Source organism: Chlorocebus sabaeus, chromosome 2, assembly GCF_047675955.1.
Source record: "Chlorocebus sabaeus isolate Y175 chromosome 2, mChlSab1.0.hap1, whole genome shotgun sequence".
NCBI classification, from domain to species: Eukaryota; Metazoa; Chordata; class Mammalia; order Primates; family Cercopithecidae; genus Chlorocebus; species Chlorocebus sabaeus.
The window spans coordinates 11,501,396-11,518,660 of NC_132905.1; positions in this window are offsets into that span (position 1 = coordinate 11,501,396).

The window sequence follows — 17,265 nt, forward strand, 5'->3', positions numbered from 1 at the left end:
TGAACAGCACTCCAGCTATGGAGAGCTGATATTCTTAGAATCTCAGTTAATAATACTAAACATCGTTGGTAACAAGGACTGTAGACACACAATAGAATTTAATCGCTGGTACCACAGTCTCACAATGGGAAATTACAATGCCCTGAATTTAATAGGTTTCATTTTTCAAAGTGAATATTTCGCTTTTACAATCTCTCACTGCCAGCGATGCTCTTGGATTAGAACTCATTAGAGAGTTTTCTTTTATCTAGAAACAGGGCCCTTGGCTATTCATACAGACTGGTTAGCTTTGTCTGATGGCAACGAAGGCCACTTGCCTTCCTCTTCCTCCTTTGTGTTCCCATGTTTTTGATTACCTCAGACAGGCCTTCAATTGTTTCTTCCATTTTAGCACAGCAATGATAGCATAAGGAGAAAAAAAAAAGTGTCAGAAGACCTGAGTTCCAGTCCCCCAACCCCAACACTGGGATGAGTCATGCATCGTCTGATCCCCAGGTTCCTCAGCCGAGTTAATCACTCCATTCTGCACATATTTATGGAGTAGCTAGTGCTTCAGGCTCTGTTGTGTATTAGGGATACGGTGATAAAATCGTCCTCATCCTTGACCTCACAGAGTTTACAGGATTCCCCATCCCCACCCACAAACAAAATGTTTTGTTAAATTAATGGGACAGACAAATGTACACTTACTACAATTTTTGTGATTTATTTACAGTCTTTTAAACGGCTCCACCTACCTTCTAATACGATCAATTATGTTTCAAATGCCTGTTTTGCAGATTCTGAAGAAACGATCACGTATAGTTGTGGAGGTCTATAATCCCCCATCTGGAATTTTCAGGCCAAATATATTTCAAAATTCAAGTTTTACTTAGATTTTAGGTTAATAGGTTCAGATATATTAAATCACAATCTCAAAGGAAACTGAGGCAGATCCCTATAATCAAACCCAATATTTCTGCAGGGCAACCTAGCCTCAAAAGTCACTATATATATGTGCGTATATATACACATATATATAGTCTTTATTCATCTTGCTGTGTGGGGATATCCCATATCCCTTAGTTCAATTTTGGCCATCAAATGAATCATAAAACAAACTTAAAATAACCAGCTTTGGTCTTCAGGTGGGTTTTTTTTTTTTTTTTTTTTTTTTTGGATTTCAGAATTGCATGTAAGAAATTGCAGGCCTACAGCTCATAATTTTGAAATAAGCAGGACATGGGTTGAGGCTTAAAAACCAAATTTATCAAAGATATTCATTACAATTGCATTTGCTATAATGGTATTTGACCTATAGATGACCCAGCTTTATAAATAAACTTAAAGCACCTCCAGGTCCATTAATATTTCATTGATCCATAAAATACTTTCAAGTACTTATATTTATCTGCCTCACAGAAAGACCGTATCTGATGTAGAAACCACATGCACAAAGAAAAGCAGCCTCGCTTTGGTGTCCGGGATCATAATTCACATGAGCGTTAGGAGTCAGCTATAATATAATTTTTAAGGCCCCAGGAGGGACTAATGAAAGTTGGCATGACAGAATTGGACCATGCCATATGGTGGGTCAGCTTTTCCCATGCTCAAGATAGCAATATTAGAGTGATCTCTTTAAAATGCACATTGGAGCCAATGTCTTCCGCTTAAAACCCTCCAGTGGCTTCCCACAGCACCTGGAAGAAAGGCCAAATTCCTTAACTTGATCTGGCACCATATGACCTCATCTTTCTCCATCTCTCCTGATGTTCCAACCACCTGGCCTTCTAATTTACAAAGCTCCCACCCACCTCAACACCTTTGCCCAGCTATTCCTCCTGCCTAGAAGCACTTGAACTGGCCACATCCTTATTCCTAATGGCTTCTCTCTATCACTGAGGTTTCAACTTAAAGGTCACCCACATAAAAAGATCCCTGACCACAACTTTATCTGCAGGAAGGCACCCAGCACAGCCTTCATCCGGTTTTCTGCAGGAAAGTTGAGGCAGGACAGGTGAACAGCTTAGAACTATCTAGTTTAAATAATTCTAGTGGGCTCTGGGACTTAAAGCTGTTCCTAGTTGGCTGGTACCTGGCCCCAGGTTGATTTAGGGTAGGAGACACATTGGGCTGGTGTGTGAGAGTAAGCTACAGGAGAGGGCTCAGAGTATGAAATATGGAACACAGAATAAATGGAAACAACTTTGGTCATTAATTTGGCCTTGTGATTAATGGATGTCAAATAGATAACTTCAAAAGCTATGGAAACGCAGACTGGTGGCACACAACACTAAACCAAATACAAGACTGTTTTAAATAAGATAGAAGTGTATTTCTTTCATGCATAAAACAAGTCCAAAAGTAACAAATCTAAGGCCAACATGGTCGCCCAGTGGTGTCACCAGGGAACATACATCCTTGTCTTTCCACTTCCCCAACCGAGCACAAGAGTCCCTTCTCAAGATCACTTTGCACTCATTTTCCTTTGCTGTTGTAACAAATGATCACGAATTTAGTGGCTTAAAGCAACATACATTTAGTATTGTACCATTCTGAAAGTCACAATCCAAAATGAGTCTAAGTGCTAAGAAAAAGATGTCTAGCAAGACTGTGGTCCTTCTCAGGGCTCGAGGAGAAAATCAATTCCTCGCCTTTTCCAGCTCCTATGGGCTGCCCACATTCCTCGACTCATGGCCTGTCCCTCCATCTTCAAGGCGCATCACTCCAACCTCTGCTTCCAAAGTCTTTGACCCACTTGCTTCCTTCATCTAAGAACCCTTCTGATGACAGTGGGCCCACCTGGATGATCACCCCTCTCAAGATCCTTGACTTAATCACATCTGTAATGTTCCTTTTGCCATCTAAGGTGAGGTACTCACAGGTTTTGAGAATCAGGACACGCATGTCTTTGGGAGACCATTATTCTGTCTACCATGCACCGAATTCTCCAGGGTGGCAGCTAGAGCTCCAGGCATCAAATACACATTCCAGGCAGCAGAAAAAGAAAGGAGTGGAAACTGTCATTATCTTCACCTGCTTTAAGGAGCCTTCTCTGAAGTCCTCATAGCACTGTCTCTTATGTCTCTTTAGCTAGATTTAGTCATAATGTATATGTTCCAAAGAAATGCAAGAGAAGCAAAGAAACGCAGACTTTTATGCCAGGGGTTGTGTCCAGTTCAAAATGAAGGTTTGCTACTAAGGAAGAGGTGGAAATAAATATATGGAAGCCCCTAGCAGTCAATACTACAATCTTCAACAGCAATATAGGTGTCATGATTGCAGAAACCTCTGTCTTCCGGCTATTCTCTCCCACAGAGCTTGGACAGCCATCTGGGACCCAGCTGGCCCAGCCATAGACTGTGGAAATGTGACATGAAGCCATTCCTGCTGGAAAACCTGAGTCCTTTGAAGACAGGGCCTTGTCTTTCATGCTCACTTATTATTCTCAGTGCCTAAAACAGTGCCTGGTGCCCAACGGGCTTGCAGTAACTGTTGGTTGCGGAATGAGTCTAATCTCTTTCATATCTAGTATAGAGGTTCTCCACTGGAGGTAACTGTGGCTCCCAGGGGACATTTGCCAATGTCTGGAGACATTTTTGGTTGTCACACTGAGATGAGAGGGTGACTGGCGTCTAGTGGGTAGAAGACAGCGATGCTGCTAAACACCCCATAATGCCCAGAACAGCCCTCGACAACAGATGATTACCCCAGCCTCAAATGTCAATACTGCCAAGATCGAGAAACTCCACTGTATAATAGGGTGTCCAAATTCTTAGACCCCAAAATTCCAAATTTGTTTTAAAATGCCCACCATGAACGGCTGCTAGGACTCCAGGTGGAAACAGCCCCATTGTCCTATGACAGGGCCCCATTGCCCTCCTGCTCAAATGTAGATTCCATGGGTGAAGGGTAAAGTGCCTCATGACTCCACCCACACTTGCCCATCCTGTGTCATACCTTGGGGAACCTCCACAGCCATTCGTGCTGGAGCAACAACCCCCTCCTCGCAGGTCACCAAACACATTTCCATATCCACAAGCACCTTTGCTCGACACTCCTCTCTCCCTTTTCACCCGTTCAATATTTATATGTCGTCCAAGTACCCGTGCAAGAGCCATTTTCCTTTCGAAAACTTTTTCTGAAATCTTTTTCATCTTCCCATCAGGTTGTGTCACGTTCTTGCCTAAACTCCCATAATACCCTCATCATGGCAGATCACTTTTCATTTTTATTGATGTGTGGGTTTTTTTGTTTTTGTTTTTGTTGTTTTTGTTTCAGACAGCGTCTCGCACCGTCGCCCGGGCTGGAGTGCAATGGCACGATCTCGGCTCACTGCAACCTCTGCCTCCTGAGTAGCTGGGATTACAGGCACACAGCACCACACCCAGCTAATTTTTTTGTATTTTTAGTAGAGACAGGGTTTCACTATATTGGCCAGACTGGTCTTGAACTCCTGACCTCATAATCTGCCTGCCTCAGCCTCCCAAAGTGCTGGGATTATAGGCATGAGCCACCGTGCCCTGCTGATGTGTTAATTTCTTTCTTTCTTTTTTTCCTTTTTTTTTTTTTTTTTTTTTTTTTGAGACGGAGTCTCGCTTTGTGGCCCAGACTGGAGTGCAGTGGCGCCATCTATGCTCACTGCAAGCTCCGCCTCCCGGGTTCACGCCATTCTCCTGCCTCAGCCTCCTGAGTAGCTGGGACTACAGGTGCCAGCCATGACACCTGGCTAACTTTTTGTATTTTTAGTAGAGATGGGATTTCACCGTGTTAGCCAGGATGGCCTCAATCTTCTGACCTCGTGATCCACCCTCCTCGGCCTCTCAAAGTGCTGGGATTACAGGCGTGAGCCACCGTGTCCGGCCCTGATGTGTTAATTTCTTAGGACTACTATTGCAAAGGACCACAAACTGGGTGGCTTAAAACCACAGAAGCAGCTGGGCGCAGTGACTCATGCATGTAATCCCAACCCTTTAGGAGGCCCAGGCGGGCGGATCACCTGAGGTCGGGAGTTCAAGACCAGCCTGGCCAACATGGTGAAACCCCGTCTCTACTAAAAATACAAAAAGTAGCCAGGCATGGTAGCAGGTGCCTGTAATCCCAGCTACTCAGGAGGCAGGAGAATCGCTTGAACCCAGGAGGTGGAAGTTGCAGTAAGCCAAGATTGCGCCATTGCACTCTAGCCTGGGCAACAAGAGCGAAACTCCTTCTAAACAAACAAACAAACTAAACAAAACAAAACAAATAGAAACATTGCCTCAGCTCTGGAGGCTAAAGGCCCCAAATTGAGTTGCCATCCAGGTAATGCCTCCTCTGAAGGCTCTAGGGGAGGATCCTTCCGTACGTCTTGTAGCTTTTGGTAGCTCCAGGGGTTCCCTGGCTTGTGGCAACATAACTGCAGTCTCTGCCTCTACTTCACGTGGTCATCTTATCCCTGGGGTCTTTCTTCTTATAAGAACACCAGTCATGTGGCATTAAGGGCCTACCTTAATTAGTTACCTCATCTTCACTAATTATATCTACAACTATCCTACTTCCAAATAAATTTACATTCTAAGTTATTGGGTGTTAGGACTTCAGCATACCTTTTTGGGGGACAAAATTCAACCCATAACAACTAGCATAATAATAATTAAATATGTTGGCCTTTGAAAAGGATATGAGAAAAAGTCAAACAAATAGGTTTAAGTTAAAGAGGAGAACGTATTGGACATGCCGAGGAGGTAAATGTAGCTTCAGGCATAGCTGGATCCAGGAACTCAAATACCAGTCAGAGGGCTTGATATCTGCCAGTCTCTAAATTCCACTTTGCACTGTGCTCAGCTTCATGTTCAGTAAGATTTCTCCACGTGGTAACTCCCAGACATTGTGGGTTTACATACTCTTACACTTAGAGTCCCTATCAAGTGCAAGTACAGCAGATAAGAACTTTTCTCCTGGTTTTTGCCAAGTGTAGGATTGAATATCATAGCAATACTTGGGGTCAGGTGGCTTGCTGAACCTATTGCTGTGCTAATTGGCTCAGCCTGGTCCCATGTCCACACCTGGGGTTGGGAATAGACATAGGGTCAGCCCTCTCTGTAACTCAAAGCCTGGGAACAAGGAAGAATTATACCGAGGAAAATCAGAGAGAGGAATGGATATATGGCTGGAAAATCAGCAAATACTTAACACAGACAGTTTTTCGTTCCCTTTTTCCTGGGAGATGCAAGCAGGCTAATGTCAAAAGTGACATTCATCTTGTTTGATCCTGTGAGAAATAACACCAGACAGAGTATTTGGCACATAGCAGTTGGTCAATAAATGTGTCTCAAATTGAACTGGGATTTTCTTTTATATGATATTTTTCTGGCCCTCTCTGGGCATCTCTTCCTTTCTTTTGATCTAAGTGTCATGCATTTCTCCTCAAGTGCCTCCCTTTTGTCTCATCAGTGAAAGTTGTAAACTATTCTAAATATAACTTGTCTTTTCTTCTTCTTTCCCAAAAGTATGATCTTACCATTGGTGGACAAAGAATTACTATGTAAAGCTACATGACTGTTATGACTGTGATGACAATGTGTTTGAATGCCACCTTTCTCCCCAGGTTCCCATCAGAGTCCTCAGAAGATGTGTGATTTATAAGAAAGAATATTATGCACAGAAAAATCCCAACCATTCATTTTCTGCCATTCTCATGTCATGCGGTGAACAGATGTTGGTCAAAGAATAAGTCAACAGCAGTTGGGTTCACCAGCTTTCACCAATGGATCATAGAAGAGTTCACGATTTTAATCAAAGTTTGTCATCCACCCAGAACTTAATAAATGAATTTTCACCAAAAGGAAATTTAAGCTTCTGAAAGTTACCCAGCCCAAGAGTAACAGGGTGAACTGTGGGTCCAGAAAGAAAATAAAAATCAATCATGACAATTATCCTACTAAATTATCTTAAACTGCAGTGTATCAAAAAGGCTCAGGTAAATGTCGACTGTCATACCAACAAGCAGTGCTGTTCCCATCACTGACCTTTTTCTTGTTAAAATGCATGTCAATATGCAAAATAGAAGTGTTCCATATCAGAACTGAATGCACTATCCATTTCGAGAATTTCCCAAAATAATCTGCAGGAAATGGAATTCAAGAGACAATTCGGTTTATCTAAAGACATGTACAAACAACCTTTAAAAATTGTCTTGCCTGAAGAGTCACATCTTCAGTTTGTCAGCTCCTGTTTCAATGGATTCAGATCTGAGCTTGCTTCAAAATAAGATGCAGTGGAGTGGGATGTCCTGATGGCAAAACATCCTGAAATATCTCATTTATACACAGGTCATTTCTCTGCCAACTTCCATCATCTAGAATATACCTGAAAACCTAGTGAAAAGCAAGAGAAATGGTCCTTTGAACAGCCCATATAGATGTGGTCAAACTGAAGCACTTTGCTAATGAAAGAGCTACAGTCAGAACCTATGGACTCTGAACTCTTCTTAAAAATCTAACGATCTCAGTGTAACAGTGAAGGGCCTATCAGAAATCACATGGCTCATTTAGACTGGGATAATTCAAAGGCAGTTCAGTAAAGGCACTATTTACAGAGGGGTTTGGTGTAGAAAATTCGAAGGAGCTGTTACCATCCTGAGGTCTGAAGGGAAAGAGGAGGGTGTTGTTCCCAGAATGAGGAACAAGGAAGAGCTCTGTAAAAAAAGGCTACCTGAAGAGGAATGATGACCATGGAGGAAACGACCAGCCAAGGCAACCCCAGAAAAAGTGAGTCTAGAAAACATATATCCCAGCATCCTCTCTTCCCTCTTATTTCTTGCCAGCTTGCCCAGCTGAAAGGCAGTGAGCTAGGGAGCCAGTTGATGCAGCCCCTAAAGTTCAGCTTTGCAGCCAGAGAGCAGGGTAGGACAGGGTGGCAAGTGGCCCTGCTGGGGCAAATAGACCATGACATATATACTTGGTTGATCGCTGTGGGCTTTTCAGCCCACAGTACATGTGGGGAAACTAGAAGCAACTGTTGCTAAACACGGTACATGGTCATGCCCAGAAGGGAACATCTAACAACAGCAAAGAAGAAATCAATGTTTCCTGCAGATACTGATACTCTAATATGTGAACAGGAACTTTTGAAAGTTTCATTCAAAGATACAGATTCTCTCCCCAAAGGAATTCAAATAGAAATCATACGGAATGGGACGATTTAGGATCGGGCCCCAATTCTCCACGGTGCCAGAGGACATCCCTGTAGTACAGATACCTTAGTAATTTAATAGCAAGTCGTCCAGAAAAGCTTTTAAAAATCCTTAAACTTATCTTAAGCAGGTAGAGACATTTGGGGATTTTTTTATAGGGCTTTTTCCCCATAGTAGTTAAGATTTATTTGCTAATTTATGAAACACACAGTAATAATAACTAACATGTTACTGAGTTCTTACTATGTACTAGGCACTTTACACACAAAGGTCATCTCATCCTCACCCCAGCCTTATGAGCAAGCATGATTATCTCATTCCTATTTTACACATGGCAGTTAAGTAATTTGCCCAGGGTCCCACAGCTGGTAAGACACAGTGCCAGGATTAAATCCAGGCAGTCTGGCTCCAGAGTCTGTCCTCCTTACTGGACACACAGCCTCTCTAGCTCACATTTACAGCACCTGCTATGTGTAAGCACAATGCAAAGGAGATGAGAACAAAAAGAAGAAAGAAGAAGGAAACCAAAGAAAAGAAAAGAGAGAGAGAGAAAGAAAGAAAGAAAGAAAGAAAGAAAGAAAGAAAGAAAGAAAGAAAGAAAGAAAGAAAGAAAGAAAGAAAGAAAGAAAAGAAAGAAAGGAGAAAGAAAGAAAGAAAGAGAGAGAGAAAAGAAAGGAAAGGAAAGGAAAGGAAAGGAAAGGAAAGGAAAGGAAAGGAAAAAATAAAAGAAAAGAAAAAAGAAATGACATCCATGGCACCTAAATGAGTCTATAGTGCAGAAAAAGTACATGGAAATGCATGGTATATTATTTTTCTATTGCCATGTAACAAATTACCACCAATTTAGCAGCCTAACATAATGAGCTCTTCCCATTCATGAGCTCTCAGTTCAGTTGATCAGAAGCCCAAGCATAGCATGCCTGGGTTCCCTTCTCAGGATCTAACAAGACTGAAATCAAGGTGTCGGTTAAGCAGCATTCATATCTGGAGGGTCTGGGGAAGGATCCATTTCCAAGCTCATAGAAGTTATCAACAGAATTCAGTTCCTTACAGTTGTAGGACTGAAGTCCCCATTTTCTTGCTGGCTCACAACTCACAGAGGCCACCCACACTCCTTGCCATGTGACCCCATCCATCTTTACAGCCAGCATTGGAGAATCTCCCTCATGCCAAACCCCACTCATTCTTTGACTCTCTCTACAGGAAGGGCATGATCTCCTGCAAGGGCTCACCTGATTAGGCCAGGCCCACCCAGAATAATCCCCTTATCCTAATGTCAACTAATTATGCATCATGATTACAATGGCAAAATCTCTTTTTCCATGGGCCTGATATCTCGTCATAGTCACAGGTTCCCCGCACACTTAAGGGAAGGGGATTACACAAGGGTGAGGGTCAGTGAAAGTCATCTTAGAATTCTGCCACCAACACCTGGCAATGGTCACATGAGGCATTGATGTGAGATGGTCACAAAGCAGTGTGGAGCTGACCCAAATGACCTTCCAATAAATTATATATATATAACATATTATAGTGATATGTAATTATAATAATACATATTACATATTATATGACATTTATATTATACTCTATATTTATATAATATATAAAAAATTTTATATGTATATATTATATATTATATATACTTATGTATTGTATTAGTCCATTCTCATGCTGCTATAAGGACATACCCGAGACTGGGTAATTTATAAAGAAAAAGAGGTTTAATGAACTCACAGTTCATGGCTGGGGAGGCCTCACAATCATGGCAGAAGGTGAAGAAGGTGCAAAGTCACATCTTACATGGTGGCAGGAAAGACAGTGTGTGCAGGGGAACTGCCCTTTATAAAACCATGAGATCTCATGAGGCTTATTCAACATCACTAGAACAGCATGGGAAAAATCCACTCCCATGATTCAATTACTCCCCACTGGGTCCCTCCCACTACATATGGGGATTATGGGAGCTACAATTCAAGATGAGATTTGGGTGGGGACACAGCCAAACCTGGAGAAACTTGAGTTGCAAGTTTTCCATAGTGGTTAAAATTTATTTGTCAAAACTTATATATAAGTTTTATATTATATATAATATAAATGCCTATTTTATTATATACAATATAAATATCTATATAACATATAGAGATATGTATTAGAGAGATAGAAAGTCATTAATTAACCTTGCAAACCTGGAGTCAGACTATGGGGATACTCCTTGGGCTCAGTCTCTATTGTTCAAGTTGTTTAATTCCTCCAAACCTTGGAGAAGTTTCCTGCTCTGACGTCCAATAAGTGACAGTATATTTCTCATAAGGTTGCTGTGAGGAGTAACAATTAAATCCATGTGGCTTCCTAGCACAGCACCTGGCAAGGAGTAGGCACTGGGTACTGTTAGCTATTAGAATTAATATTAGCATTGCTGTTAATATCTTTATTGCTATTCATATTTGAGTGAAATAAGCCTAGACTGAGTTCACAGCACAGCTGAGAAAATTTCCATTGCTTGTGTGGTTTAACATGGATTCTGGGAGCAATAACCCTGGTCACTGATGCATCAACTCTGGAATAAATATCAGTGGCCGCTGGCAAAAAAGGAACAACAGCATCCCATATTCCAGCTCCATTTACAAGATGGCTTATTGCTTTTATAGATCCTTCAGACAAGGGCACAAAGGCTTCCAGAGAGAAAAGCCTGAGATACTCTAATATGTATATGAACAGGAACATTTGTAAGATTCTTCAAAGCATATGGTCTCCAACCAAAGCAGACAAGCAATTGGAAACAGAAAGTTCTCCTCGCCTATCTATTTAAGCTATAACAAGCTTCTCTTTTGCATTCACTTTAATTTAAACAACGTTGTATGTCAGGCTACTTCCTGCAAGTTGCAACTCATTTCAGCTCCTTTTGCATCATCACTCAAGAGAAGGCACTCACGGAGGCAAGGAGTGGCGGTTGTTTCATTATTGGGGACTGTGTCCTTTCCAGAAGCATCACCCTCTTTAACTGGTGAGGAGTGTTTTCTGATCTTTTCTAGAGCAGTGTCCTCCAAAGTGGAAAATAAGCAAAAAAAGCCATTAGACCTTCTATTTATACTTACTTCAAACTAAAAATAAAAAAGAAATTAAAGTGTGTTATATTTTAATAAGCAGCTTGACACTTGCCTCACTCCCTCTGCGTCGGTTACATATGGTATTGCAGAAATTCTGAGAGAAGGTGGGAATTCCACAACTCAGAGGAACTGGGGACGGGGGACACAATGGCATTCTTTTTTTTTTTTTTTTTTAATTATACTTTTAGTTCTGGGATACGTGTGCAGAACACGCAGGTTTGTTACATAGGTGTACACGTGCCATGGTGGTTTGCTGCACCCATCAACCTGTCATCTACATTAGGTATTTCTCCTAACGCTATGCTCCCCTAGACCCCCACCGCTCCCCCCAACAGGCCCTGGTGTGTGATGTTACCCTTCTGTGTTCATGTGTTCTCATTGTTCAGCTCCTACTTATGAGTGAGAATGTGCAGTGTTTGGTTTTCTGTTCTTGTGTTAGTTTGCTGAGAATGATGGTTTCCAGTTTCATCCACATCCCTGCAAAGGACATGAACTCATCCTTTTTATGGCTGCATAGTATTCCATGGTGTATATGCACCACATTTTCTTTATCCAGTCTATCATAGATGGGCATCTGGTTTGGTTCCAAGTCTTTGCTATTGTGAATAGTGCTGCAATAAACGTACGTGTGCATGTGTCTTTACAGTAGAATGCAAATCAATAAATGTAATCCAAACAGAACCAATGACAGAAACCACATGATTATCTCAATAGACGCAGAGAAGACCTTCAATAAAATTTAACACCCCTTCATGCTAAAAACGCTCAATATTGATAGAACATATCTCAAAATAATGGGAGTTGTTTTTGACAAACCCACAGCCAATATCATACTGAATGGGCAAAAGCTGGAAGCATTCCCTTTGAAAACCAGCACAAGACAAGGATGCCCTCTCTCTCCACTCCAATTTAACATAGTATTGGAAGTTCTGGCCAGGGCAATCAGACAAGAGAAAGAAATAAAGGGTATTCACATAGGAAGAGAGGAAGTCAGATTGTCTCTGCAGATGTCAATGGCGTTCTTACTGCCTCTAGCCTATAGCCTATTGAGGTTTCTTGCAATTTACACATGCCTGGTAGTGTGGATTCACAGACTGCATTATCTCCTCTTAACTATAGCAGCTCTCACAAAAAGGACTAGTGGCTTAAAGATTCCTACAAAGTAATCTGAATTGAAGGAAATAATAACAATGCAAGCATCTGCATGCAAGGAGAAAATGGCTGTAACTTCTCCCACCACTAATAGGAGCTTTTTATCAGTTATATTGTGATTTTAAAAAAAAGATGATGAGCAACTCAGATCTGTCAAAACAAACAAAAAAGGAAGTTATCAAGCAGATTATGTAACATATAGATTTACATTTAAAACCATGATCCGATATTTTCTGTACTAGAATATAGGTTCCAGAACATCAAAGATCTTGTGTTTTTTCAAGCTTTTTACTCATATTCTTAGCTTGGCACATAGGAGGCACTCCATAAATATCTATTAATAAATAACTTAATCTGTAATGACGAGGCTTACATTTTTCAGAGATAGCCTCAATCATCTCTCCCCTTCCATAGGCTGACTTACAATGTGATCTTGCTATTCCCTCATCAAGAAGTATAGTCTAGGCCTGGCGTGGTGGCTCATGCCTGTAATCACAGCACTTTGGGAGGCTGAGGTGGGCAGATCACCAGGCCAACACGGTGAAACCCCATCTCTACTAAAAATACAAAAATTAGCTGGGCGTGGTGGCAGGTGCCTGTAATCCCAGCTACTTGAGAGGCTGAGGCAGGAGAATTTCTTGAACCTGGGAGTCAGAGGTTGCAGTGAGCCAAGATCGCACCACTGCACTCCAGCCTGGTGACAGAGTGAGACTCCATCAAAAAAAAAAAAAAAGAAGAAGAAGAAGAAGAAGGAGAAGTATAGTCTAATTCCCAGTCCTTGAGCCAAGGCAGGCTTATGACAGCTTTGATGGATAGATTATGGCAGAGGGAATGCTACGTGACTTCCAAGGCTGTCAGGAAAAGCCACACAGCTTTCCTCTCTGGTTTCTCCTGAGACGGTTATTCTGGAGGGAGCAAGATCTGCGATTCAAGAAGTCCAGCTACACTGAGACCATCGTGGTGAAAGGGGCACATGAACACTCTGACCAACAGCCCCAGTTAAGGTCCCAAAGCTGCCAGCCATGGCAATGGCACAACTTAGACATCCTTCAAATGACTGTAGCCTCAGCTTCATCCAATATCAGATTGTACTACACAAGGACCTGCAACTGAGAACCAGTCAGCTGAGCCCTTTCCTAATTCCTAACCCAGAAATCATGAGCAAAACAAAGTTGTGAGTTTAAATCATTAAATTTGGGGATCATTTGTTACGTGTTACTAGATAACTAAAACAATAAACCTCCTCCCAAATATATGTTATGGCTTAATATTTTTTATTTATTTTATTTTATTTTTTATTTTTTTGAGACAGAGTCTCACTCTGTTGCCAGGCTGGAGTGCAGCGGCGCGATCTCGGGTCACTGTAACCTCCACCTACAGGTTCAAGCGATTCTCCTGCCTCAGCATCCCAAGTAGCTGGGATTACAGGCACCCACCACCAGGCCCAGCTAAATTTTGTATTTTTACTAGAGACGGGGTTTCACCATGTTAGCCAGGATGGTCTTGATCTCCTAACCTCATGATCCACCTACCTCAGCCTCCCAGAGTGCTGGAATTACAGGTGTGAGCCACCACACCTGGCCTAGTTTTTATTTTTTTTGAGACGGAGTTTTGCTCTGTCGCCCAGGCTGGAGTGCAGTGGCACCATCTTGGCTCACTGCAACCTCCTCCTCCCAGGTTCAAGCAATTCTCATGCCTCAGCTTCCAAGTAGCTGGGATTACAGGCACCCACTACCAACCCTGGCTAATTTTTCATATTTTTAATAGAGACAGGGTTTCACCATGTTGACCAGGCTGTTCTCGAACTCCCAACCTCAGGTGATCTGCCCGCCTTGGCCTCCCAAAGTGTTGGGATTACAGGTGTGAGCCACCATGCCCAGCCATGGCTTAAGATATTTTTTAATAATACTATAAAGCCATCGTAAGTCATGAAACATGTAAAACTAAGCATGCAGTTCATTTCTAATACTAATTTTATTTAGTGAGAGCAATGATGTTTTGGTACTATTCACAAATAGAATAATTAGATTACAAGTAATTTCAGTTTTATCTTATCAATTTGTAATAGACCTAATATTTGTGTCTACCCAAAATCCACATATTGAAATTCAAAGTGATAACAGGTTGGTGCTTGCAGCTTTTGCCATTACTTTTAATGGTAATGCCTATGGCACAACTAGCACATCCTTCAGATGACTGCAGTCTCAGCTACAGCCAATTGGTTTTAATGGCAAAACCACAAATACTTTTGCACCAACCCAATATTAGGAGGTGGGGCCTTCAGTGGGTAATCGAGTCATGAGAGTGGGATCCTCATGAATCCTATTCCCTCATCAAGAATTGTAGTCTGGCTGGGCACAGTGGCTCACGCCTGTAATCCCAGCACTTTGGGAGGCCGAGGCGGGCAGAACACCTGAGGTCAGGAGTTCAAGACCAGCCTGACCAACATGATGAAACTATCTCTACTAAAAATACAAAAAGTAGCCAGGCATGGTGGCAGGCACCTGTAATCCCAGCTACTTGAGAGGCTGAGGCAGGAGAATCACTTGAACCCGGGAGGTGGAGGTTGCAGTGAACTGAGATCATGCCACTGCACTCCAGCCTGGGCAAGAAGAGCAAAACTGTCTTAAAAAAAAAAGAAAAAAAAAAGTGTAGTCTAATTCCCCAGCCCTTAAGGCAAGGCAGGCTTATAACTACTTTGATGGATTGATCCTATTCATGAGGATTCCACTCTCATGACCCAGTTACCCACTAAAGGCCCCTTTTGTCATGTGAGGAAACAATGGAAAGTCAGTAACCTGCAGCCTGGAAGAGGACCGTCACCAGAACCTAACAATGCTGGGACCGTCACCAGAACCTAACAATGCTGGCACCCTGATTTCGGACTGCCAGCCTCCAGAACAATGAGAAATACATGTTTGTCGTGTAAACCATCCAGTCCATGGTATTTTTGCTACAATGGCTCAAACTGAGACACCATTTAAAATTATAACTGCTTATGTATGCTTTCTGGTGGACATAAGATATCAATACTTCAGTGCAAGTATATAATTTATAAGTAAGTACACAAATATTGGGAATGCATGTTTAAAATATTACTGAAGTGTAAGATTAAATTGCTAGATTGGAAAATGAAGAAAATAAATCAAACCTCTCCCAGCATCCTGCACAACATTTCAGGAGGTTCCTGGATTTTTGTCATCCAGACCTGGCCTCATTTTAATGAATCCCATCTTGGGTATGTATCTAGCAGGCAACGTGCCCAGTGCTTGTGTGCCATCTATGCTGTAGTTGCCAGACCTCTTGGATTCACCCCTGTTCTGCTTCTCACTCCCTCTGCACATTTAGGCAAATTACTCTAACCTTCCCCTCCACCCTTTTTCTTGAGACAAGATGGAGTGATGTGATCACAGCTCATTGCAGGCTCGACTTCCCAAGCTCCAGTGATTCTCCCACCTCAGCCTCACAAGTAGCTGAGACTACAGGTGTGCGCCATCACACTTAGCTAATTTATTTTATTTTATTGCTATTATTATTATCATTATTATTAGAGAGAGGGGTCTCACTAGGTTTCCCAGGCTGGCCTCAAACTCCTGGGCTTAAGTGATCCTCCCACCTCAGCCCCACAAAGTGCTGGGATTAGAGGTGTGAGCCATCACACCTATCCTCTAACTTTTTTCTGAGCCTCAGTTTCCTAATCTGTAAAAGCCGACTTATAAGACTAGATAGCTTGTAGGGTTATTGTGAAGATCAAAGGAAAAACTTTCAGTAAAGAACCTGTTCAGCATTGTATGTGTATAGCAGACTCAGCACAGGTAGTCAACACTCAATAAACATCAGCTGCATCTTCATCCTCATTATTATGAGGGGCAACCTCCGTAAGAACACAGGAAACGCAGGAAATGCATGTAAAATGGGGCCATAGAGCAGATTCTGAGTGACGGTCCTAAGGACTCAAATGAGGAAGATGCTAAGTCTTATAAAGAGAAAAAAGAATAAAAATCATGAAACTACCACAGTATCATGTGCCAAAAATTTCTGAGATAGCAGTGATTTGGAGAAATATACTGGTGAGAATGTGAAGTTCTGTAAACTTTCTGGAAAGTAATCATCTGTGTTCATTTAAATTAAAATTATACATACCCTTTGCCCCAGCAATCATACGTTTGGAAATATATCCCAAAGCAACAGTGTACAAGAATATGTTAAGAAATGATGTGTGTATGTGTGTTTATGTATACAGGCATAGACACATGCATGCGTATACATGCATGCATTAGTGTCTGGTTATAATACCATAGAAAAATGACTACAAGGTTATGCACTAAGCTGTTAAAATTAGTTACTTTAAGAGAGATGGAGATGGAGAGGAATAGAGCAAAAAAATTCCTTATGCACTAAATTGCTACCCTTGCTATAAATCACTGGTATTTATTTATTTTTAAATAAAGAAACTAGAGAACTTGGAACTTCACTGTTTATCTTAGATAAGGCCACATGTAAAGCACATCCTTCCTTCTCCTGAAGAGGAGTTTTTGGTCTTTAAAAGATGAAGTTCCAAATGGCGGATCCTCATACTTTTGACCACTGGGGATGGATGGTGCAAGTGTAGGAGAAAAGGAGATGGGAGAGACAGGAAAATCAGGCAAAAAGTCAAAATCTTGGAATTCTGCATTTCACAGTCACGTAAAATAAACCAAACAGGCAAAAAGCAATGATGAGAACTTTTCTTACTTACAGTATCTCCTATTATACTTCCCAAATTATAAACATATTTGTGATTGGCCAAGTACATATATTCTAGTATGTAAAAAAAGAAAATACACCATTTAGATAGACTCAGGATATTTT